The sequence below is a fragment of the Papio anubis genome, chromosome 9 (assembly GCF_008728515.1).
Source record: "Papio anubis isolate 15944 chromosome 9, Panubis1.0, whole genome shotgun sequence".
Lineage (NCBI taxonomy): Eukaryota > Metazoa > Chordata > Mammalia > Primates > Cercopithecidae > Papio > Papio anubis.
Genome location: NC_044984.1, coordinates 26,119,945 through 26,146,052, shown reverse-complemented (window position 1 = coordinate 26,146,052; position 26,108 = coordinate 26,119,945). Strand labels below are relative to the sequence as shown.

At 38.5% G+C, this 26,108-nt stretch overlaps 1 pseudogene; it reads left to right on the top strand.

Annotated features, from left to right (window-relative positions):
- Positions 1–1,423: 1,423 nt before the first annotated feature.
- LOC100998433 overlaps positions 1,424–26,108 on the top strand; it is a 37,552-nt pseudogene continuing 12,867 nt past the window's right edge.

Genomic DNA, 26,108 nt, shown 5'->3' with positions numbered 1-26,108 from the left:
GTTAGCCAGGATGGTCTCAATCTCCTGACCTCGTGATCCGCCCGCCTCAGCCTCCCAAAGTGCTGGGATTATAGGCGTGAGCCACCACACCAGGTCGATCTTGGCTTATTGTATGAACCTTTTCATCAGCTCTCTTCTGGTTATTCCTAAGCATTAATAGCAGAGAGCCAGAAGGCTCCATTTCCTTTTACCTCACCCTATTTTCCCTTGCTGTTTCATTTATTTGATTACTTACTAGCTTTGCCTTTTTTTATTTTGTGGCGTTTCATTTTAGTGAACAAGAGAAGTAACTTTTACTAATGTATTGTCATTAATACGCCCTCTTTTATACTCTGCCTTACAATCCTCTTTGAGTGGAGGTTTCATTTTCTGAATGTGCGTGTGCATGTATGTGTTTGTGTTTGTGAGGGTGGTTAAAATAACAAGTATTGTATTATTTGGTTTATAAATATTTGGTGAGCCCTTAGTATGCTTGAGGTTATGATAGAGAAATAAAATATCTAAGACAATATATCATGGTTGAAGGTGTTTGAAAATTTTATGTTTTAAATATATGGATAAAAATGGAAATGTTTTGTTATGGAAAGCTTCAAATATATAAAAATATAGATAGAATACCCAGCTGGGTGCAGTGGCGCACACTTATATTCCCAGTATTTGGGAGGCTGAGGTGAGCATATTGCTTGAGCCCAGGAATTCAAGACCAGCCTGGGCAATCTGGTGAAACCCTGTCTCTACAAAAAATACAAAAATTAGACAGGTGTGGTAGTCCCAGCTACTTGGGAGGCTGAGATGGGGGGATTGCTTGAGCATGGAGAGGTTGAGTCTGCAGTGAGCCATGTTTGCACCACTGCACTCCAGCCTGGGCGATAGAATGAGACTCTGTTTCAAAAACTATGTGTATAGATAGATAGAATAGTGTAGTGTACCCTCACATACCATCACCCATTTTCAACAATTGTCAACTTATGGCTAATCTTGTTTCATCAATATCTTTACCTTTATTTTCTTCTATTTTATTTTAAAGCAAATTCCAAATGTATCATTTCATCCATGAGTATTTTGCAACTTGGCTCTACAAAATAAGGACTCAAAAAAGATAAGTATAATAGCATTATTAATAACCTTAGAATGACGGTAATTCCTTAATATCAAATACACACTGTTCAAATTTCCAGTTATACCATCTATTCTAAACTTATTTTATAGTTTTTTTTTTCTCGCTCTGTTACCCAGGCTGGAGTGCAGTGACACTATCTTGGCTTACTGCAGTCTCTGTCTTCCGGGTTCAAATGATTCTCCTGCTTCAGCGTCCTAAGTAGCTGGGACTACAGGTGCATGCCACCACACCTGGCTAATTTTTGTGTTTTTTTTTGCAGAGTTGGGGTTTCACTGTATTGACCAGGCTGATCTTGAACTCCTGACCTCAAAGGATCCGCCTGCCTTGGCCTCCCAAAGTGCTGAGATTACAGGGGTAAGCCACTGTGCCTGGCTGTATTTTACAGTTTGAAGCCTCCTGAGGAGGCTGAGTTGGGAGGATCACTTGAGCCCAGGAGTTTGAGGCTAGCCTGGGCAGTACAGCCAAACCCCATTTAAAAAAAAAATGTGTGTTGTAACATTAGATATCACCCCTGCTGCCAACACCCCTGACCTTTTCTGGTTTCATCACTTCCCCTGCCCTTGTTTTGCCCTTTGCAAGTGATTCTGAATTAATTTTCTAGGGATGTTAGAGCAGATTGGTGGTGAGAAGGGTTTGGGCTCATGGAGTGGCAAGGAAAAAAATACGCGATGACAGATACGTAGCAGGGAACCAGAAAACAAGGAGGGTTGTGTTTAAGAATCTCTAAAATGTTGCAGACATACGGACCTTTAGTGGTTGAGGTTTAAAGGGAGAGATTTTTTGAATTAAAACCCGAATGGCTTCTTCAGAGCTATTATTTTTGGATCAAAAGTAAGAAACTGAGGCATGGGGAGAGGAATTCTGCCCTTATTTTTTACTTTGGTAGCCAATTTCCACCTCATCTGGGCAGGGCTTGTTGTCCCTAGGAGGAAAGGCCTCAGTGTGTGTGTCTAGTGATTGAGTGCGCCTTGGAGCCAGTGGGAGGGCTTGGAAAAACACTGATTGCTGGGCCTGCCCCTGAAGTTTCTGATTAGCAGACCTAGGGTGGGGTCCAGGGATTTGCATTTCTTTCTTTCTTTTTGTTTTTTGAGATGGAGTCTCGCAATGTCTCTCAGGCTGGAGTGCAGTGGCGAGTGGTGCAATCTCGGCTCACTGCAACCTCCACCTCCCAGGTTCAAGCAATTCTCCTGCCTCAACCTCCCAAGTAGCTGGGACTACAGGTGCACATCACCACACCTGGCTAATTTTTGTATTTTTAGTAAAGACAAGATTTCACCATGTTGGCCAGGATTGTGTCAAACTCCTGACCTCAAGTGATCCACCCATCTCAGCCTCCCAAAGTGCTGGGCTTACAGGCGTGAGCCACCATGCCTGGCGGGATTTGCATTTCTTACTAGCTCACAGGTGATGCTGTTGTTCCAAAATGCAGACCTACTAGTGCCTACTTCTCCCTTTTGATCTGTTTTGTTTTTTATTTTAAATTAATTTTTTATGAGTACATAGTAGATGTGTGTCTTTATGGGGTACATGAGATATCTTGATACAGGCATACATCACATAATAATCACATCAGGGTAAATGGCATACCTGTCACCTCAAGCATCTATCATTTCTTTGTGTTATGGACATTCCAATTATATTATTTTAGCTATTTATAAATGTACAGTAAGTTATTGTTGACAGTTTTCACCCTGTTGTGCTACCAAATATGACCTGTTTTTAAGATAGTTTCTCTTTGCCAAGATTGTATTGCTGCACACATTGGCAATCATTGTGTAATTGATTAACCATCTGCAGCAGCTTCTTCCTGGAAAAAAAATTAAAAACTAAACTGTTGAGAACGGTATGAGTAATTTGTGTGAAAACATATTCTATTTTCATAATGACCACAGAATACTGTGGCATTCTACCAGCCTACTCGAATGTATGTGAACATTTCTCCCTTTCTCTGAAGATTTCTTCTTTTAAGTGTCTTGGTTTCAGTGAATTGTATCTATCTTGGGTAAGAAGTTCAGGGTTCTCTTTCAAACCCAAGCATTTTACTTAAAGAAAGCTGAGAAAGCTAGGACAGATGAATTCTCACAAAAGTTTGAAAGAAACTTGCTAATTTTCTTATGGCCTTTCTTTTCTTCACAGAAATTCTGGGTAGCCAGCCTGACCTAAGACATCAGTCAGCAACCCTGCAAAAAATTACAGTGTCCTGCCAACGCTTTAGCCACCACACCCATCACACCCATGCCTGGAACTTTCCTTGATATTTCACCCCATTCGAATCTGCTCTAAATGGTTCCTGACCAAACCTGAAATATACCCTAAACATACTAACAAACTTCTTTTGGGTCTTTTTTTTTTTTTTTTTTTTTTTATCTTTTACTGTAATATTTGAATCTTATCTCCAAGAGCTTGCTTATCTAAAACTTTCCTAAATTTATTTTTATTAAGCCATTGGAATCAGAAACCACTAGCCTGAGAATTCCTGCAAACAGAGCTCATTTCACTGTTTACATCAGCTAACAAATAAGAGGCTTCCCCAGTTTGAACTACGACTTTGAACCCCAGCTTCACTCCTTTGTTGTGGTAGTGATTAATATATTTCCTGGTACCTTTTTCTTTAGCAAGTCATTCAAAGAAGCATATGTTAGCCACTTAGAATCCAGAAATAAATTTACTACTTCGTGAGAATTACTGGATGGTGAAATTTTTTGTTCTTTGGGATTTTTTTTTTTCTTTTTATTGAGACAGGGTCTTTATCACCCAGGCTGGAGTGCAGTGGCACAATCACGGCTCACTGCAGCCTTGAGCTCCTGGGCTCAAGTGATCCACCCACTTCAGCCTCCTGAGCAGCTGGGACTACAGACACATGCCACCACACCCAGCTTAGTTTGTATTATTTTTTGTAGAGACAGGGTCTCACTATGTGGCCCAGGCTGGTCTCAAACTCCTGGGCTCTAGTGACCCTCCTGCCTTGGCCTCCCACAGTAGCGGGATTATAGATGTGAGCCACTTTGCCTGGCTTGGGTGGCAAAGTTGTAAATTTCTAAGTGGTTTGTCCACCCAAAGGACTTAATTATAGCTAGCAGGTTTCTGGGTAAGCAAAGAATGAATGAGAAGAAATGGAGCTGGATATTCTGAGCCTTTTATTTTGAACCATAGGTTCATATAATTGGATTATTCATGATCCTTGATTTGTGACATATTGTCATCATAGTCTTAGATGCAGAGGTCCATGAATGTCCTACCTTATTCATTATTTATTTAGTTCATTTTTAAAGTGGGATTTCTATTTCTAATTTCTAACCATCCGCTTCTCTTTCCTAATGTTTCAAATACAAAAGTTTTATTTGGAAAGTAATCCTAGGAAAGACTTAGAGAAATAAAGAAGAGAACTGATAAATGATGCATTGTCAAACAAGTTACCACTCTGAGTAGATCTTAATTGTCTGAATAATTCTGGGAACCAATGTAGATTACATGAATCAGAATTTTCTCTTTCTAGGGGAAAGTGTGCTGGAATATTTAAAGCTGATATCTTTAAAATTTAAAGGGACATTAATTATCTGGCATTTTCAGACCACCACATGCAATGGCAGAGAGCTCCTTGAAATCTGGGACAGTTAAAAGTTGGGCTGGCATGCATGGAATTAGAGGGCACCAATTACATCTGCCTTAGTTAGAAGCTAAACAGTATTATTAATGCATATATTTCAAAGGAATTCCTGATTAAATAAGTTATAAATGAATTTTATGCTTTCAATATTTAGCCAACAATGAATGGTTCTTTCCTAGTTAAAATAAAGAACTTAAATGGGATTGACATAGGGATTCTTAATGCCTGACAAGCTTTAAAGACCATTGCATAGTTTGATGAGTTTTAGCAAATGTATAAACTTGTGTAATCTATATCTCAATCAAGATATTGACCAGAAATTCCCCTGGTGTCTCCTTTCAGTCACTCACCATTTTCTGTAAGTAATTATTGCTCTACCTTCTATCATAGGTTGCCTGTTCTTCAATTTCATATAAAAGTGTCATATAGTACATGGTCCTTTCTGTCTGGCCTCTTTTGCTCAACATAGTGTTGCATGTATTATTTGTTCCATCTCTTTACTGTAGAATAATATTCCATTGTATTAGAATAATATTTCATTATATTAATTATGTGAGGAAGCCCAGGGAATTTTCCTCTCAGAAATGTTTTTGAGGATTTAAGAAAGTCTTTTTAGAGACCAGGGGATATTCTAGAGCTTTTTTATTTAGCCTTTTCATTTTAAAAAATACGTTGACCTAGCCCTGAAAATTAACATAGCTTTATCAACACAGATGCCTGCCAAATTAGGCTGTCTCTAAAACAGCTCCAGCCATGGGCAAGGCAGAATTTTAATAAATATGAATAGTCTATTCTTAGTATTTCACCACTTCAAGTTGTGTGTTTCTCATTCTTCTGTGTAGTTCTTCAAAACCCATTTGAAATTTATTGAAACTGATTCTGTGGCCTTGCATATATGCCTTATCCTGGTGAATATAACATGTAGACTTGAATGTATATTCTGCATTCGGGTGTTTTGTTCTATAAATTGAATTAGACCAAGATGGTTGATAACATTGCTCAAATCTTGTGTGTTACTGAGTTTTTTCCCTACCATATCTATCAATTCAAAAGAAGGTTGAAAAAGAACAAATGATAGATGGGACAAACAGAAAAGAAATAGCAGGACAATAGACTTTAATCCAACTTTATCAGTAGACTTCAATCCAACCAGGTCAATCGTATTTATATTACGTTAAATATAAGTGGATTAAATTTGTCTAATTCTTCCTTAATACTACCAGTTTTTGCTTCATGTATTTGGAAGCTCTGTTATTAGTTGCAAAAACATTTGTGCTTGTTATGACTTCCTGATGAATTAACTCTTATCATTGTAAAATATCTTTCTTTCTAGTCATGCTTCCTGATTTGTAGTTTTTTAATATACCTGCTCCTGCTTTCCTATGCTTGCATATGTATGTTATCTCATTTTTCATCCTTTTACTATTATATCTCTTTATATTTAAAGTCTCTATTAACAGCACATAATTAGGACTTAAAAACTAATCTGATGGTCTCTGGCTCTTATCAGTGTTTATTCCATTTGTACTTAATGTAATTTTTAAAATGTCATTAAAAATTGTTTTATTTCAGTAGCTGTAGGGGTACAAGTGGCTTTGGTTACATGGATGAATTGTATAGCGGTGAAGTCTGGGATTTTAGTGCTCCTGTCACCTGAATAGTGTACATTGCACCTAATAGGTAGTTTTCCATCCTTACCTCCCTTTCAGTCTCCCTGCTTTTGAGTCTCCACTGTCCACTCTGTATGCCTTTGCATACTCTCTCTTAGCTCCAACTTATACAATACTTAATCTGATTATTTATATGCTTCAGTTTGAGTCTACCACCTTGGCTATTGATTTTTCTTCCTCTTATGTGTCTATTGTTCCTTCATTACTGCCTTTGGATTTAATAAAATTGAGGCTGAGGCTGGAGGGTTGTATGAGCCCAGGAATTCGAGACCAGCCAACTGGCAATATAGTGAGAGCTTGTCTCAAAAAACAAATAAAAAGTAAAGATTCCGTGAATTCATATTCTCCACAACACTTGGCTATGTCAATTTTTTTTCACTAATTGGGCATAAAACATTATCACATTCCTTTAGATTCCTCATTTATTAATGATATTAAGCACCTCTTCATATTTTTATTAGTTGAAAACATTTCTTCTGCCAAATGATTGTTCATATCCTCATGCCTCCCATTTTTTTCATTGATTTCTAGGAATTCTACACTTGGAATACCACTGAACTGGACCACTTATATTTGACTACTTTTAACTTATTAGAGAAATCTTTGGCCTTTGAGTCTATTGCCAGTTCCTGACTACCTGTTTAATTTGCAAAACCTTCCAAATTGGGCCCCCTTATCCTACTCCGTTTTTCCCCTTAGCACCTACCACCTTTGCCATGTTACATACGTGTTTATTGCTTGTATGTACTGTCTTTCCCTTAGTAGTACATGTAGGCTGCTACATGATAAATACAGAGATTAAGAGTTAGCATTTTGAACTTTCAAAGCAATTTAAACATTGTCATAATATTTTTATTAAATGAAGGGATTAGTCTCCAATGAATTGGAAACGTTTTTAAAAACTAGTTCTTCACTACTTTGAAAAGCATGGTCTAGATTATCTCATACCTTCACATAATAGCATTTGAAAGGCTCATTGAACAGAAGAGATAACTCGGTAACTATTATACCTGTCAGACTTGAAAAAGTGTTTATGCTCTACACAAAATATAATTGCTAACAAAGACAAATATTTTCTTCTGATTTAGTGAGAAGGTATGTTTTTCTAACTAACATGGGCATTACTTTGTGTTATTGGTATTCCCATGTTTATAGCTGAGCCTGGTATGTGTCTCTTTGTTTTATGTGCACGTATATATAAATATATCTATACAAAATACTTTTTAAAAATTATACTTTAAATTCTAGGGTACATGTGCAAAACGTGCAGGTTTGTTACATAGGTATACAGGTGCCACGTTGGTTTGCTGCACCCATCAACTCGTTATTTACATTAGATATTTGTCCTAATGCTCTCCCTCCCCCACCCCCAACCCCCAACAGGTCCGGGTGTGTGATGTTCCCCACCCTGTATCCAAGTGTTCTCATTGTTCATTTCCCACTTATGAGTGAGAACCTGCAGTGTTTGGTTTTCTGTCCTTGTGATAGTTTGCTGAGAATGATGGTTTCCAGCTTCATCCATGTCCTGCAAAGGACATGAACGCATCCTTTTTTATGGCTGCATAGTATTCCATGGTGTATATGTGCCACATTTTCTTTTCTTTTCTTTTCTTTTCTTTTTTTGATGTTTATCATAGGCTTTTGTTTTTTTTAATACTTTAAGTTCTAGGGTACATGTGCACAATGTGCAGGTTTGTTACATATATACTTGTACCATGTTGGTGTGCTGCACCCATCAACTCATCAGCACCCATCAACTCGTCATTTACATCAGGTATAACTCCCAATGCCATGCCTCCCCTTACCCCCTCCCCATAATAGGCCCCGGTGGGTGATGTTCCCCTTCCAGAGTCCAAGTGATCTCATTGTTCAATTCCCACCTATGAGTGACAACATGCAGTGTTTGGTTTACTGTTCTTGCGATAGTTTGCTGAGAATGATGGTTTCCAGCTGCATCCATGTCCCTACAAAGGACATGAACTCACCCTTTTTTATGGCTGCATAGTATTCCATGGTGTATATGTGTCACATTTTCTAAATCCAGTCTGTCACTGATGGACATTTGGGTTGATTCCAAGTCTTTGCTATTGTGAATAGTGCTGCAATAAACATACATGTGCATGTGTCTTTATAGCAGCATGATTTATAATCGTTTGGGTATATATCCAGTAATGGGATGGCTGGGTCATGTGGTATTTCTAGTTCTCGATCCTTGAGGAATCACCATACTGTTTTCCACAATGGTTGAACCAGTTTACAATCCCACCAACAGTGTAAAAGTGTTCCTATTTCTCCACATCCTCTCCAGCACCTGTTGTTTCCTGACTTTTTAATGATTGCCATTCTAACTGGTGTGAGATGGTATCTCATTGTGGTTTTGATTTGCATTTCTCTGATGGCCAGTGATGACGAGCATTTTTTCATGTATCTGTTGGCTGTACACATGTCTTCTTTTGAGAAATGTCTGTTCATATCCTTTGCCCACCTTTTGATGGGGTTGTTTGTTTTTTTCTTGCAAATTTGTTTGAGTTCTTTGTAGGTTCTGGATATTAGCCCTTTGTCAGATGAGTAGATTGCAAAAATTTTCTCCCATTCTGTAGGTTGCCTGTTCACTCTGATGGTAATCTCCCTTGTTGTGCAGAAGCTCCTCAGTTCAATTAGATCCCATTTGTCAACTCTGGCCTCCGTTCACATTTTCTTAATCCAGTCTATCATTGATGGGCATTTGAGTTCGTTCCAAATCTTTGCTATTGTGAATAGTGCCACATTAAACATATGTGTGCATGTGTCTTTATAGTAGCATGATTTATAATCCTTTGGGTATATACCCAGTAATGGGATGGCTGGGTCATATGGTACTTCTAGTTCTAGATCTTTGAGGAATCACCATACTGTTTTTCATAATGGTTGAGCTAGTTTACAATCCCACCAACAGTGTAAAAGTGTTCCTATTTCTCCACATCCTCTCCAACACCTGTTGTTTCCTGACTTTTTAATGATTGCCATTCTAACTGGTGTGAGATGGTATCTCATTGTGGTTTTGATTTGCATTTCTCTGATGGCCAGTGATGATGAGCATTTTTTCAGGTGTCTGTTGGTATGAATGTCTTCTTTTGAGAAAAGTCTGTTCATATCCCTTGCCCACTTTTTGATGGGGTTGTTCATTTTTTTCTTGTAAATTTGTTTGAGTTCTTTGTAGGTTCTGGATATTAGCCCTTTGTCAGATGGGTAGATTGCAAAAATTTTCTTCCTTTTGTAGGTTGCCTATTCAGTCTGATGGTAGTTTATTTTGCCATGCAGCAGCTCTTTAGTTTAATTAGATCCCATTTGTCTATTTTGGCTTTTGTTGCCATTGCTTTTGGTGTTTTAGACATGAAGTCCTTGCCCATGCCTATGTCCTGAATGGTATTGCCTAGGTTTTCTTCTAGGGTTTTTATGGTTTTCGATCTAACATTTAAGTCTTTAATCCATCTTGAATTAATTTTTGTATGGTGTAAGGAAGTGATCCAGTTTTAGCTTCCTACATTTGGCTAGCCAGTTTTCCCAGCACCATTTATTAAATAGGGAATCCTTTCCCCATTTCTGGTTTTTGTCAGGTTTGTCAAAGATCAGATGGTTGTAGATGTGTGGTATTATTTCTGAGGCCTCTATTCTGTTCCATTGATCTATATCTCTGTTTTGGTATCAGTACCATGCTGTTTTGGTTACTGTAGCCTTGTAGTATAGTTTGAAGTCAGGTAGTGTGATGCCCCCAGCTTTGTTCTTTTGGCTTAGGATTGTCTTAGCAATGCAGCGTCTTTTTTGGTTCCATATGAACTTTAAAGTAGTTTTTTCCAGTTCTGTGTAGAAAGTCATTGGTAGCTTGATGGGGATGGCATTGAATCTATAAATTACCTTGGGCAGTATGGCCATTTTCGCAATATTAATTCTTCCTATCCATGAGTATGGAATATTCTTCCATTTGCTTGTGTCCTCTTTTATTTCACTGAGCAGTGGTTTGTAGTTCTTCTTGAAGAGGTCCTTTACATCCTTTGTAAGTTGTATTCCTAGGTATTTTATTCTCTTTGAAGCAATTGTGAATGGGAGTTCACTCATGATTTGGCTATTTATCTGTTATTGGTGTATAAGAATGCTTGTGATTTTTGCACATTGATTTTGTGTCCTGAGACTTTGCTGAATTTGCTTATCAGCTTAAGGAGATTTTGGGTGAGACGATGGGGTTTTCTAAATATACAATCATGTCATCTGCAAACAGGGACAATTTGACTTCCTGTTTTCCTTATTGAATATCCTTTATCTCTTTCTCTTGCCTGATTTCCCTGGCCAGAACTCCCAACACTATGTTGAATAGGAGTGGTGAGAGAGGGCATCCCTGTCTTGTGGCAGTTTTCAAAGGGAATGCTTCCAGTTTTTGCCCATTCAGTATAATATTGGCTGTGGGTTTGTCATAAATAGTCTTATTATTTTGAGATACGTTCCATCAGTACCTAGTTTATTAAGAGTTTTAGCATGAAGCATTGTTGAATTTTATCAAAGGCCTTTTCTGCATCTATTGAGCTAATCATGTGGTTTTTGTTGTTGATTCTGTTTTTATGATGGATTAGGTTTATTGATTTGCATATGTTGAACCAGCCTTGCATACCTGGGATGAAGCCAACTTGATCGTGGTGGATAAGCTTTTTGATGTGCTGCTGGATTCGGTTTGCCAGTATTTTACTGAGAATTTTCACATTGATGTTCATCAGAGATATTAGTCTAAAATTCTCTTTTTTGTGTGTGTGTCTCTGCCAGCCTTTGGTATCAGGATGATGCTGGCCTCATAAAATGAGTTAGGAAGGACTCCCTCTTTTTCTGTTGATTAGAATAGTTTCAGAAGGCATGGTACCAGCTCTTCTTTGTACCTCTGCTAGAATTCAGCTGTGAATCCATCTGGTCCTGGACTTTTTTGGTTGGTAGGCTCTTGATTATTGCCTCAATTTCAGAGCCTGCTATTGGTCTATTCAGAGATTCAACTTCTCCCTGGTTTAGTCTTGGGAGGGTGAATGTGTCTAGGAATTTATCTATTTCTTCTAGATTTTCTAGTTTATTTGGGTAAAGGGGTTTATAGTATTCTCTGATGGTAGTTTGTATTTCTGTGGGATCAGTGGCGATATCCCCTTTATCATTTTTTTTTTTTTGCATCTATTTGATTCTTCTCTCTTTTCTTTTTGATTAGTTTTGCTAGCAGTCTATCAGTTTTGTTGATCTTTTCAAAAAAGCAGCTCCTGGATTGATTGATTTTTTGAAGAGTTTTATGTCTTTATCTCCTTCAGTTCTGCTCTGATCTTAGTTACTTCTTACCTTCTGCTAGCTTTTGAATGTGTTTGCTCTTGCTTCTCTAGTTCTTTTAATTGTGATGTTAGGGTGTCGAGTTTAGATCTTTCCTGCTTTCTCTTGTGGGCATTTAGTGCTATAAATTTCCTTCTACACACTGCTTTAAATGTGTCTCAGAGATTCTCGTATGTTGTGTCTTTGTTCTTATTGGTTTCAAAGAACATCTTCATTTCTACCTTCATTTCATTATTTACCAGTAGTCATTCAGGAGCCAGTTGTTCAACTGCCTTGTAGTTGTGCAGTTTGAGTGAGTTTCTTAATCCTGTGTTCTAATTTGATTGCATTGTGGTCTGAGAGACAGTTTCTTGTGATTTCTGTTCTTTTGCATTTGCTGAGCAGTACTTTACTTCCAATTATGTGATTAATTTTAGAATATGTGCAATGTGGTGCTCAGAAGAATGTATATTCTGTTGATTTGGGGTGGAGAGTTCTGTAGATGTCTATCAGAGTTGAGTTCAAGTCCTGGACATCCTTGTTAACCTTCTGTCTCTTTGATCTGTCTATTAAAGACAGTAGGGTGTTAAAGTCTTCCATTATTATTGTGTGGGAGTCTAAGTCTCTTTGTAGGTCTCTAAGAACTTGCGTTATGAATCTGGGTGCTCCTGTGTTGGGTGCATATATATTTAGGAGAGTTGGCTCTTCTTGTTGAGTTACTCCCTTTACCATTACATAATCGCCTTCTTTGTCTCTTTTGATCTTTGTAGGTTTAAAGTCTGTTTTATCAGACACTAGGATTGCAACCCCTGCTTTTTTTTTGTTTTCCATTTGCTTGGTAGATCTTCCTCCATCCCTTTTTCTGAGTCTATGTGTGTCTGTGCACGTGAGATGGGTCTCCAGAATACAACGCACTGATGGGTCTTGACTCTTCATCCAATATGCCAGTCTATGTCTTTTAATTGGAGCATTTAGCCCATTTACATTTAAGGTTAATATTGTTATGTGTGAATTTGATCCTGTCATTATGATGCTAGCTGGTTATTTTGCCCATTAGTTGATGCAGTTTCTTCCTAGCATCAATGGTCTTTACAATTTGGCATGCTTTTGCAGTGGCTGGTACTGGTTGTTCCTTTCCATGTTTAGTGCTTCCTTCAGGAGCTCTTGTAAGGCAGGCCTGGTGGTGACAAAATCTCTCAGCATTTGCTTGTTTGTAAAAGATTTTGTTTCTCCTTCACTTATGAAGCTTAGTTTGGCTGGATATGAATTTCTGGGTTGAAAATTCTTTTCTTTAAGAATGTTGAATATTGGCCCCCACTCTCTTCTGGTTTGTAGGATTTCTGCTGAGAGATCTGCTGTTAGTCTGATGGGCTTCCCTTTGTGGGTAACCCAACCTTTCTCTCTTGCTGCCCTTAACATTTTTTCTTTCATTTCAACCTTGGTGATTCTGACAATTATGTATCTTGGAGTTGCTCTTCTCGAGGAGTATTTTTGTGGTGTTCTCTATATTTCCTGAACTTGCTAGGTTGGGGAAGTTCTCCTGGTAATATCCTGAAGAGTGTTTTCCAACTTGGTTCCATTCTCCCCATCACTTTCAGGTACACCATTCAAATGTAGATTTGGTCTTTTCACATAGTCCCATATTTCTTGGATGCTTTGTTCATTTCTTTTTACTCTTTTTTCCTTTAAACTTGTCTTCTCGCTTTATTTCATTAATTTGCTCTTCAATCACTGATACCCTTTCTTCCACTTGATCGAATCGGCTATTGAAACTTGTGTATGCATCACTAAGTTCTTGTGCCATGGTTTTCTGGTCCATCAGGTCTTTTAAGGTCTTCCCTACACTGTTTTTTCTAGTTAGCTATTCGTCTAATCTTTTTTCAAGGTTTTTAGCTTCCTTGCAATGGGTTAGAACATGCTCCTTTAGCTCAGAGAAATATGTTATTACCAACCTTCTGAAGTTTACTTCTGTCAACTCATCAAAGTCATTCTCCATCTAGCTTTGTTCCATTGCTGGTGAGGAGCTGTGATCCTTTGGAGGAGAAAAGGCAGTCTGGTTTTTAGAATTTTCAGCTTTTCTGCCTTGGTTTCTCCCCATCTTTGTGGTTTTATCTACCTTTGGTCTTTCATGTTGGTGACCTACAGATGGAGTTTGGTTTAGATGTCCTTTTTGTTGATGTTGATGCTATTCCTTTCTGTTTGTTAGTTTTCCTTCTAAGAGTCATGTCCCTCAGCTGCAGGTCTGTTGGAGTTTGCTGGAGGTCCACTCCAGACCTTGTTTGCCTGGGTATCACCAGTGGAGGCTGCACAACAGCAAATATTCCAGAACAGAAAATATTGCTGCCTGATCCTTCCTCTGGAAGCTTCATCCCAGAGGGGCACCCACCTGTATGAGGTGTCTGTTGGCCCCTGCTTGGAGGTGTCTCCCAGTTAGGCTACACAGGAGTCAGCGACCCACTTGAGGAGGCAGTCTGTCCATTCTCAGAGCTCAATCACCATGCTGGGAGAACCCCTGCTCTCTTCAGAGCTGTCAGATGGGAAGTTTAAGTCTGCAGAAGTTTCTGCTGCCTTTGTTCAGCTATGCCCTGTCCCCAGAGGTGGAGACTATACAGGCAGTAGGCCTTGCTGTGCTGCAGTGGGCTCCACTGAGTTTGAGCTTCCTGGTCGCTTTGTTTACCTACTCAAGCCTCAGCAATGGCGGACACCCCTCCCCCAGTCAGGCTGCAGCCTTGCATGTCAATCTCAGACTGCTGCTAGCAGTGAGCAAGGTTCTGTGGGTGTGGGACCCACCAATCCAGGCACGGGAGAGGATCTCCTGGTCTGCCAGTTGCTAAGACCATGGGAAAAGCACAGTATTTGGGCAAGAGTGTCCCGTTTTTCCAGGTACAGTCTGTCACAGCTTCCCTTGGCTAGGAAAGGGAAATCCCCCAACCCCTTGCCCTTTCTGGGTGAGATGATGCCCCGTCCTGCTTCGGCTCACCCTCTGTGGGCTGCACCCACTGTCCAACCAGTCCTAATGAGATGAACCAGGTACTTCAGTTGGAAATGCAGAAATCACCCCTCTTCTGCATCAATCACGCTGGGAGCTGTAGACCAGAGCCGTTTCTATTCAGCCATCTTGGAATGGAGCACAAAAATACTTTTTAAATGAAAGAGAATGCAAGCCACTTAATTATGTAATTCAGCTTAATCCCTTATGCTCTCAGTTTTCATGTTTTGAGTTTCCCATACTGGAGTGTGGTTATTAAATGTGTGTCCTATTTCTTTGGATGGTGCACTGGCTGAGTGTGTGAGTAAATTTTTTAGAATGACCTAGGTTCATAAACTAACTTGTTGATTCCTTGTTTTCTGAGTAACTGTAGATACATACCTTGAGGATTCTCATGCTGTAGTAGTTCCACAATAAATGGTGGTGATATTTTTCACCTTTGGAAGTGAGTAAAGTTCTAGAAAATCCTTAGGTGAAATGATTTTAAATCAAAATAATATTTTACAACAATTATATGGCATTATGGTAGAATGAATGCAAAATTGGGAACTAATCCAAGAAGCTTATACCAGAACTATACATATATTTGTGAAAATAAAGTGGTGAGATTTGGCTGCTTGGAAACAGAGGGCAAAGGTTTCTGTGAAAGAGAATATGCCCTTTATTTCCCAGGTATTTGCTCTATCACAGTATATATAACATAGTAAGAGCTTTATTTGGGTGCTTAGTCTGGTACCTGAAATGCGTTAGTGAATGTTGAAAATCACATTATCTTGACTTTTTTCTGTCAATGACCAAATTTTTTGCAAGCATTATCTCAATATAATTTTTAACTAGTAAACCAATGAGTAGATTGTGACACAATTTCAGCATCAGTTCATATTCACATAGGATCAGGTAAACAGAAATTATATATTATAGTGGAAGTTGCTAACCTAGGTTAGCTTGACTATATTTACTTTGCTGTGTTTCCATGCAAAAATCAAACGTCTTTGATCCCCATTTATAAAGTGGAGATGAATTTACACATTTTATAAAGCTGTTGACTAAGGATTATGGATAATTTACGTAAATGTGTAGGAACCACTATAGGCACTTAGTATGTGATAGCTATGGCTCCATTACAAAAGGTTTAATATCAGTAGGGGTGTATGTGTGTGTTTGTGTGTGTGTATACATACATGTAGTATATGTGTTAGTGAATCCTTTTCTTAGCCAAATCTTAAGCCCTTATACAGAAAGAAAAAAAAACGAAATTAAGAGAACAGAGATTGGGTGAGGCTGGTAAAGGGAGAAAGGAGTCTTGTCTGGCCAGTGCTTGTCATGGCCCTCAGCAAGCTTCCATGGCCATCCCTGTTGCCCTTTACAGAGGCCTAGAGTTCTAGAGAACAGCATGGAAACCATGCTAGTGGATTTTAAACACCTCAAGTGCAAGAATGGAATCTTCTTTATTAACTGATACAGGTATCACATGTGGCCTTGCACTGAGTAGGTGATTGGCCACAGCTTACAATTCCACTACTGAAGTTTTTGCTCCATGTTTGACTACACAACAGAGTTAACACTTGAAGGAGAATTAGGAAACCCACTAGCAAGCCTGTGTCATTTAATGGATGTAATAATAACATCATTTTTTTTTTCCAGATCTAGGTTGGAATTTGCCCCTGACAAATAAGAAAATGAGGAGTGGTGCAAGCGATATGTTGGCTGCGGCATTGGAGCAGATGGATGGTATCATAGCAGGTGATCTGCATCCTGTGAAAGACAGAATCACAACATTTACTCTGCTCACTTCACTTTTTCACTACAACTTTCATATTATCTTTTTACTTGATTTTCATTTTTTAGCCCTATGTCTTTTGCTTCCCTGTAATTTCGTTTTTGTTCCTCTTCTCCATTTTCTGCCAGCATTATTCTCAAACATTATTTTAAAATATCAAAAATTCAAGTTCCATCCGAGGTTTCTAATCAAGGATAAAGAATCTGCATCTCAGGTGGTTCTGGTGTAGGTGGTCTGTGGACCATACTTTGAGAGACACTGCTCTATCCAGTAACCATGAATGTTCTGATCTGTTTTCCTGAATTCAAAATTCACTTTCTACCAATGACTCTCATATCTATTTTTTTTTAAGAGAGGAGGTCTTGCTCTGTTGCTCAAGCTGGAGTGCAGTGGCTATTTACAGGCATGATTGCCTGTGAATAACATGCATAGTGCAACCTTGAAATGCTGGGCTCAAGCAATCTTCCCACCTCAAGTACCTGCAATCACAGGCATGCGCCACTGCACCCAGCTTGTTCACATCTATTTACCTTCCCAATTCTTTGCTAAGCTTCCAGTCCCTGTCTCTAATTTCCAACCAGATATCTCTCTGGAAAAGTCCTATAGGCACGTCAGCATAATAATTTAACACATTGAGCTCATTATCTTTCCTTGGAATTTACTCTAATAACCTTTATCTGGGTTCATTTCATAACCCTTCATCCACAGTTTTTCTAAGCCAGAAATCATTTGGTCCAATATTGGTCCAGAATGAACCAGTTCTAATATTTGTATTTTCTGATCTTCCACTTTCTTATCCATGATCTCCACGATGCCAGCACACCTCACACCAAAGCCCACCAGGCTCTTTTTCTTTCTATACCCCTTGATTGGCCTCCTTGTTAGGAATTGCACCATGGATATTTACCATCAACTACATGGTTTTAATTCTTGCACCATGTAAATCTGACTTGGAGAGATTTATGTGATTGAATTCTCTTTTTTCTGTTTCTTTTGATTGTTCCTTACTGTGACTAGACTGGTTTACCACCTTTGGCTTTGATATTTTTATCTAACATAAATCCCATTGCTCTCTCTGTGATTTTGTTTAACTTAGGTTCTAAGGCCCTGGAATATTCCAATGGGATTTTCGATTGGCAATCTCCCACCTCTCCATTCATGGGAAGTTTGCGAGCTCTGCACCTTGTGGAAGACCTGCGTGGATTGTTAGAGATGATGGAAACAGATGAGAAAGAAGGCTTGAGATGACAGATCCCAGATTCAACAGCAGAAATGCTTATTGAATGGCTTCAGAGTCAAATGGTAGGTGTCTGCCTGTTGTAAATTCTGTATTAAGAATCTTTTGTTGCTTATTCCAAAATTTAGAACATAGAGTAGCTGATTAGAACAAAAAAAAAGTATAGGGCAGCAGATGTGCTCTATTGTATTCCTTAAGATATCTTAACTTTCTTTTGACTCTAAGGATAACTTTTTAAAAAGTGCTATTAGTGTACATTTTATAAATACCAACAACAGGGCACCTGATTCTGCCCATGAAAACAGACTGGCTTTTAGATTGTGCTTGAGTGACCTAGTGTGGCTTAAATCAAATAGTCCTATAAGGGAAAGAATCTTGCACGTAGATGATTTCTCAGTTATATTGGGTTATTCATTATAAAGGACCCAATGGCAATGCTAAGTGGAAAGCATAATGAAAGACATTCAAAAAGTCACAGCGGTTTCCAGCAGTATTTGACCTGAAGTGCCACCTGGTGGTTTATTTCAATCTTTTCAGTTCCAGTTCTCGAATTAAATTGTGGATTTGGGCCTTTAACCCATTTACACATAGTGTTCCATTATTGGAACGCTAAGCTTGTGGGAGTTATTTATATCCTACTGCTCAAGGTCATTGCCAAGTTCTAATTTTTCACAGAAAAATTTGCAACCTCCAGCATAAATGGGTTAATAGTGTTACCCACTAAACAACGAGGTCTCTTTCTAGGCATCCTTCTCAAAAATTGGTGATGTGGCAGAGCTACCCTTTGTCTGGGTACAGCAGTAAATACCATGGTTTTAATCTGTGATGAACACATAAAATCTAAAGAGTGTCACAAAAGCAGATTCAGTGGAGGACAGAGGAAAGGAGATATTTTGTGCTTAAAGGATATTCAATTTTCGGTAAGATGCACTAATACACTTATGAGTTAACTGTGTTTATATAAAAACTAATGAGAATTGTATGAAAGAATCCTGATCTACTTTTGGATCTGTGGTAGACATGAAAACTGCTTGCTTTGGGAACCTTAAGAGTACATCCTACAGTTAAAACATTTTCATAGGATGTGACACAAATACTAGAGCTCCCAGCCAGTCCTGTGCTGAATACTGTGTGTTCTCACCTGGTTTACCTCTGAGTTTCTGAGTGCAAATAGTAGAATCCATCCTTTAGCGGGTGTGCAGCTACACACACTTGACCATTGGAGATATTTTACTTGTTAAAATACATAATGCCTTACTATTATACTTTATATTTCCTCTGCAAATTTCTCCTCCAGAGATTTAAAGGTCCAGGTTTGCTGATTTCTTTGGGGATTGCTTCATGCTCTGAAATTGATGTTTCCTGGCATATTCCTTAGTCTATTTCAATGTCCTATCTCACCCCTTCTTTACTCCATGTTCTTCTGACCATTTAGCATGCAGTAGAAAGGGACTTTACTATTGTTAGAAGAATCTATTTCTATCCCACACCCAGAGGCCACCAATGGCAATAGTAGCCTAAGCATACCTGTAGTTCAATTTTTGACATGTGTCTAAAACATTTCCATTAACATGTGCTTAATTTGTTCTGTGAAAGTATGTCGAGAAATGATAAAAAGTAATGATGATTACATCTGAATATAAGTTAGATCATGACACTCACTCCTTTTTTCAGAAACTGCCAATGACATCACATCTTACTCAGAGTAAAAACCACAGTGCTTTCTGTGGGCTGCGAGGCCTCGTAGGATTTGCTTCCCATGACTTTCTGACCTCATCTCTCATCACACATCTCCTTATTCACTCCACGCCAAGCACATTGGCTATTTCACTGATTCTTAGACATGCCAGGTACACTGGCCTCTGAGCCTTTGCACTGGCTTTTCCAGGCACTGGCTTTTTCAGGCACTGGCTTTTCACTCTGCCTGGAAAGCTCTTTCCCCAGATGTTTGTATGGCTAGCTCCCTCATATTCTTCTGGTATTTACTCAAAAGTCCTGCTCTCAGTGAGGCTGTGCGTCACCACCCTAACTAAAATTATACCCATTTATTCTTTGTCTTACATCTCCCTGCTTTATTTTGTTCTTAGCATTCACCACTTTCTTATGTACAATGTATTTGTAATGTTTATATCATTTATTTTCTGTCTTTTCAACTGGAATGTAAGCATCATGAATCTGATTTTTGCCCTTAGTTTTAAAAAGTTCCTGTATCCCTAGTGCTTAGAAGAATGCCTGGCTCAGTAGTTGTGTTTATAATGAATGATGCTCCATGGATGATAAAGTGGAATACACGTTTAAATGAATGGAAGTTGTTTTAAATTTATTCCTTGGATGGGTAATGTCTTGTTGACCAATGTTTTCAGTTGCGTTCTATCTTATTATTTGACGTTTTAACCATAAGAATCCATAAAATGACAAATATTTTACAGAACTAATGAAGATTCAGTTTTTATCCTAAAAGTAACATAACAAAATAAACTAGATGTGGATCCAGAGAGATAAGAGACTTTTGTTGCTGTTGCTAAATTTATTTATATCCATCTAACTTATTTATAAGAATTCCTCACCTTGACCCCAACCTTTCAAATTACGTGTGTTTTCTCGAGCACACAGAGAATGACAGGATGAAAGAAGAAAGACAGCAAAAGGCAAAAAGAGCAGGACTGGCTGTTTGGAACCATAAAAGCATAGGAGTGAAATTGAGTTGTCACCACACACCTACCATGTTAGACTTTATTTCAGAACCAAAAAGCAACTTGGGCCAGCATTGGGAATCCAACAAGTGGAAGATTATATGCTTATAATTAGTGATTGGCTGATAATATTAGATTTTTCCAATTTAATATTTCAGAAGTTGGGATGTGTTTTATGATCCTAAAATGCAGATATGTATACATTTTAGCTCAGATCCATCCTCCCTTTCTCTCTCCCTTCTTTCCTTTTTTTTTTTTATTGAGATACTCAGAATAGTCCATTTTAGAGACAGAAAGTACATTGGTGACTGCCAGGAGCTGAGGGGAGCAGGGAATGGGAAGATAATACTTATTGCACATAGAATTTCAGTTTTGCAAGATGAAAAGAGTTTATTTAGATGGATGATGGTGATGGCTGCACCATCACCACTACTACCACTTACTTCGGTGGTAGTAAGTGGTACTTACTACCACTGAGCTATACACTTTAGAAGGGTTAAAATGGTAAATTTTACATATATATTTTACCACAATACAAAATTAAAATTGATGGCGTCCTAGAATTTAAGGAACACAGAATCCTAGCAAATTCCCCCTTCATATTGAACATGGGAAAACTGCCCAAATAACAAAAAAAGAGATTGTGAAGTTTAAAAAAAGGAAGCAGTTAATGATAAGGCAGGACTGCATCTAGGCAGTTTCAAATGCAGGCTGTAGTAACAGCAGACCTGAATTTTAATGTTGGCCCTAACTCTTCAAAGCTTGTATGACCTTGTGAAAATGTCTGAAGTTCTGTGTCTTGCTTTTCTCATCTGTAAAATGGGGATGATGGTTACTGCCACTTAGGATTGTAAGGATCTTATGAACTAATGTATGCTGAGGGCTTATGAATACGCCTGGAAAAAGGCTAGTCAGAAAGGCAATACTGAAGAGTAGAGCATAGAGAAGAGAATAGAGGGAAAATGTTTAACACGATCCCTTTGCAATAAGGGAAAGAGAATTGGGTTCAGTTACAAGGGGAATGAAGTTACAAACCACCCATACATAGTTCACTTCTTGTGACAAAAGAGTACAAACATTTCCCAGACTAAAGAGAAGCTTCTGGAATATTTTAGAAAAACTTAAATTCAAAAATTTTTGGAAATAATTATATATCTGTTATTATTAATATAGAGATATATAATATACAGATATATAATTATTGTTCCATTCATGTTTAATGATGGCCAACTTGAGAAGCCCTGTACTTTAAGATGGATACTAACCTTTTCATTAGTGCAACTGGGCATTTGCAGTTCCAATGATCATTTTGCCTGGGTTAGGGAGATCCCTTGGTTTCTTGTAGGATGCAGGTTATTTCTTTACTACTAATTGCTCCTGCCTGTTTGTTTCATATGATCAGACACTGAATGTGATCAAATACCAACACTGGTAACCTGTTACCATGAAGGGACATTAAATCTATAAGAATGAATTTATTAGTATAGGTGTAGGCTTCTGGAAATGAACAAATTTCTTTTAAAATTCAGAAGTGTATCTCCTGTGATTGAAAGAAAACTGTAGACTATGACATATTTGTTTAGTTACTGAGGCTGAATTTTCTGTTTTGATTGTGAGATATTATAATGTGTGAACACAGATACTAATAATGGAGAATTACTTCCTTTATGAGGCTCCAGATTTAAGAAGGCAAATAGAAAAATATGTCTAATTGAGTCAAGCAAGTAGTTATTTACTTTAGGTCTAACTTGATGAGTTGCCCTAGAACATTCTTATAATGTTTTTTTAACTGAGGATCATAACCTTGATCCATGTCAGCAGGGGATCAGGTAGTGAAATCCCAAAGGTGTCTGACTATTTGGCAGTTTTAATTATGAGGCCATCCCAAAGTCAGCAGAAATTACAAAAATACAATTTTCAACAAAGTGAGTGAAATACTAATGGTGAATATTAATGGTAATAACTCCAAAGCAGGCATCATCACCCAGGAGATAGATAGAGTGTAAACAGGGGAAATGAGGTGTTCTGGACTGGCTTCAGACCTGTTCATCATCATAGTACACTTCTCTCTTATTTTTACATTAAAAGTTAGATAATATTGATCCCAAATGTGTATTTTTAAAAGTTGCTATAAAAATAAAAATACTCATAACTTAAAGAGTTCAGCCACAGGACATGCTCTCTGCAGGGTTGCTGGCTGTTCTCCCTGAGTCCCTGACTCCCAGCCCCACAAAGCAGTCCCCGTCCTACCACCTTCCGATCCCTGCTGCTGTCTGACCGGCTTTGCTTTTCATCTGTGCCTCTAGGAAATGTTTTCTCAGCCTTCGGCAAACAAGGTACATCTTAAGATTGTATCCCGTAGGTGATCACAATTATCTGAGTCATGCGGTGCCTCACTGAGACACCCTAGCTAAAATTAAGCTTCAAGTAAACTCCCATGGAAAGTGTTCACAGGCACAGAAAAACAAATTGACCAAATCAGCAGAATTCTTAGTTTACAGAGGTAAAAGATGTACTTTTCATGGAATCCTAGGCCACTAGTATTTGTTAGGATTGAATGGAAAGTGGTTTCCCTGTTCCTTTAGGAAAGTGAGTTAAGAAAGAAAAAGTGACAAGAACAATAGGGACTTTTTCTTGGTCTCATGTTATCCTTCCCAAAATAGAAGACAGATTCCTTCTCTAGATCTCTGTATCCTGTCACACGTTGCTGGCTTTCAACAAATGTTGAATAAACGAGTGAATGAAGATATTGAATGAATGAAGTTGCTGCTGTACTGGGATAGGAGCCGGGGCTTTGCTTCTAGGGACACTGGGATCTTCTTTTTTCTCTGTTCTCCCCAAATTCAGGGGACTTAGGTGTATACCTATGACTAGGGTAATATTATTGTCTAAACGTGTGCCCCCAACTTGCCCACTGTGAAACTCATGCCCTTATTCCATCACACCCAGTGAGAGGACAGGGGAGTGGAGTACTGCCACTGCCTGGTTGCTTGGTTTCCAGCATCACTGCTATCATGTTCTCTGACTCTTTGGACAGTAGTGGTGTAAGATGCCTTATTATGGTATTGAACTCAAATGCAATATAACTGCTCTTCACGGCTGAAGGATTCAAGTCTTAATCTCTCCTCCTAGTTCAGAGTCTAGTGCAGAGCAGGCATGCAGTAAATGTTTGCATGCGTGGCAGAGGTATAATTCTGAGTACAAAATGTTGTCATAGTAGTTATTTCTTTTGGTAACTAGAGATAACGTTTACTTAAAGGAGATTTCATGGGCTGAGCCTTACTCTTCCTTTCTTGATACTGAATGTTTAAAAACAGGATTATGAAATCAAGACTGTGTGATACTTTTAATAACTAGTTTTAAAAATAAGTATAATAATGACTGCTGGAATATGGTATGTGTGTGTATTTGTGTATATGTAGTATTACTAATCCAGCTATGTTGTAATATTTGTTGTCCTCAAAAAGGGGGCTGTTTTCTTTTCCCCATTTTAATTTAGGTACTTACCATTCTGATTTGGGAAGTTTTTACTCTCAAAATTATCTTCTGTTTTAGAAAATAAATAAGCATAATTGTGGCAAATCACTGCTTGTATGTCGATTTTGGATGTAGACAGGACAGCAGAACTCAGGAAAGAACAAAGTGAAACAAAGGGGAAACAGGGAAGACAACTGCAAACCAATAGAACCCAGAAACTCAAAGGAAAACACAGCGTGATGTTACAAGTAAAAACAGTGGTTGAGACCCCTACCTTCCGTGAATTAATAACTCTTGAAATGGAGTGATGAGTACATGGGGTTTCATTGTGCTCATTTCTCTACTTTAAATCTATTTGAAATTTTCTGTAATAAAAAACATTTTTTAAACAGACACAAAGGAAAGATGTTAACATTTATTACATCTTTATGATTGGTTGTAATACTTGATAATTAAAAGGAAGTTGTTATAAAAGGAAGGCTTTCCACTTAGATGGTGAAGGAAAAAGTAGATGGCATTCTGATGTTATGTGTACCACCTGCCATGTAGAGTCAGGGAATTCGTTTTCCAGGTGAGGTTCCTGGCTAGCTCTAAGATTCTGTAATTATATGAGGGATAAAGCTTTTCAGATGTGCTTCTCCCCATCATGCCAGGAAAACCTGGCAGAAGCCATAGTTCCTTAATTAAATCAAAGTACCATTGTTACAGTTGAGTTAGATCTCCCTCCCTGACTCTGCACACACACTATTGGTTGGATATTGTACTGTTGAAATCCCCACGTTGATTCCAGTTTTGACTTAGCTGAATTGGATGTGGTCAGTAAAAGGTTGCACCATGAGCTAAAGTAGAAAGGTAAAGTGATTTAGGCTGCTCTTCCGTGCTTTGAAAGTCAGATTGACTCAACAGGAGTTTATACTTAAATACATTTTAAATTAGGTGCTCAGGATTTTATAAGCACCGTGGAAGAATCAAAAGAAATGTAAGACAGTTTTGCACTGAGAAACTTAGGCTGAGAGACCAACTCACATAAAATTATTAGTCATCCACCTGAGGCAGAATAGGATGAAACACTAAAGAGCACAGTTTAAGACAAGAGCCAGGTCAGCCAGTAGATGGGGAAAGGAGAATGGCACAATGTAATGAGGAGGAGGTAAAAATGGGTTATGAAAGATGGATTGACCTGAGAGGGAGGAGTGGGAGGTGAGTAGAGTGTTGGGTACAAAACCTTGGGATAGTTGTTGTAAAGGAAAATGGAAGAAAGCTCATTAAAAGGAAGAAATGGAAAATGATAAGTAGAAGTGGTGATTACAAGTCCCAGTGAAACAGGAAATCAAGGTTCCAAACTAGAAGTGGAATGATGAGCTTTCAGGAAGGAGTTAAGAATCAGTTCTTCCAAGCCTGCAGGAAGAAAGAAAGGAAAGAAATAAGAGGTAATATATTTTATACTATTACACACTGAGGAAGAAAGTGTCTAGGGGAGCTCACACAAGATGGCCTTAACTATTGTCCATTACAAAGGCTCTGAGATCACCTCCTAAACATAGTGGAAAGAGAGAGTACAGGCTTGGGGAGAAAGGAGCCAGTCTAGATAGAGGTCAACCATGGAGTGCATACCAGATTATAGAGGACACATAAATAAAGACCCACTGAGAAGTAAGAAGGCCAGATCAAAACCAAACCTGCAGTCATCTTTTATTCAACCGTGTTTATTGAACACCTGTCATCATTCTTCCATTCAACAGACATTTAGTTATCACCCACTGTGTATCCCATGCCAAGGCAAATCTACTTGCAAAGAATGCAGAGTCTATTAGAAGAGAGAGACATGTATGCAATCAAGTCTAACCTTAGTGCATTCAGAGTAACGCCTGCTGTAATGAAGGTTCATCTAGATACTGTTGCTGGCGCATAGTAAACAGTGAATTCAAGGAAGACTTCACAGACCAAGCCCTAATAGAGGTGGACCTTAAGGAATGGGGAAAGAAGAAGAAAGGGTGGGAAAAGACGGTCCGTGCAGAAGGAGTAAAAGTGTGTGAGAGAGCATGCCATATATGCGGAGGTTTTGAGTGACCTGGTAGGTAGAAGAATATGGGAGTTAGAGGAATAATAGAGACAATAGGGTATTTACCTAATGGATCTTACTGCCAATATTCTTAATTCAAAGGAAACAAAATTGGCAGAAATATAAACACATGTGGACAGAACAGTCTTTACCCACTTAACACAAG